This window comes from Gossypium hirsutum, chromosome A09 (assembly GCF_007990345.1).
Source record: "Gossypium hirsutum isolate 1008001.06 chromosome A09, Gossypium_hirsutum_v2.1, whole genome shotgun sequence".
NCBI classification, from domain to species: Eukaryota; Viridiplantae; Streptophyta; class Magnoliopsida; order Malvales; family Malvaceae; genus Gossypium; species Gossypium hirsutum.
The window spans coordinates 21,891,673-21,892,227 of NC_053432.1; positions in this window are offsets into that span (position 1 = coordinate 21,891,673).

Below are 555 nucleotides of genomic sequence, written 5' to 3' on the forward strand. Positions count from 1 at the left end.
CATACTTTACCAAATTTTATTTATAACCCTACTGACCAAAGATAGGGGTTTTATCCTTAAAAACCAAAATTTTGTGAAAGTCAGGACTTGAACCCATGACTTCCCAAACACTTCCAGAGCACACAACCACTAAGCCAAACACTCAATTGTGCCACTTTCTTGCACAATTAAATATTTATGTGCAGTCTCCTAACTGCACCCCTACTCAAAACCTAATACTTCTAGGCCCAAATTCAGGACGTTACATCCTAGAGCTAAAGCAAGGCCGAATGTCTATGAGCGTGAATTCGTGAGGCTTAGTAAGTATGTGCGGGAGTACGTATCTACAGAAGCCGCTATGTGTAAGAGGTTTGAGGATAGTATTAACGAAGATATCCGAGTATTTGTTGGCATCCTAGAACTAAGAGAATTTGTAGTGCTCGTTGAGAGAGCATACAAGGCAGAAGAGTTGGTAAAAGAGAGGAGGAAAGCGGCTATTGAGTCGCGAGATTCAAAGAGGAGACAGATGGGGAAATCACATCATCCTCATCTAAGAGATTGAAGGAATTCACTACC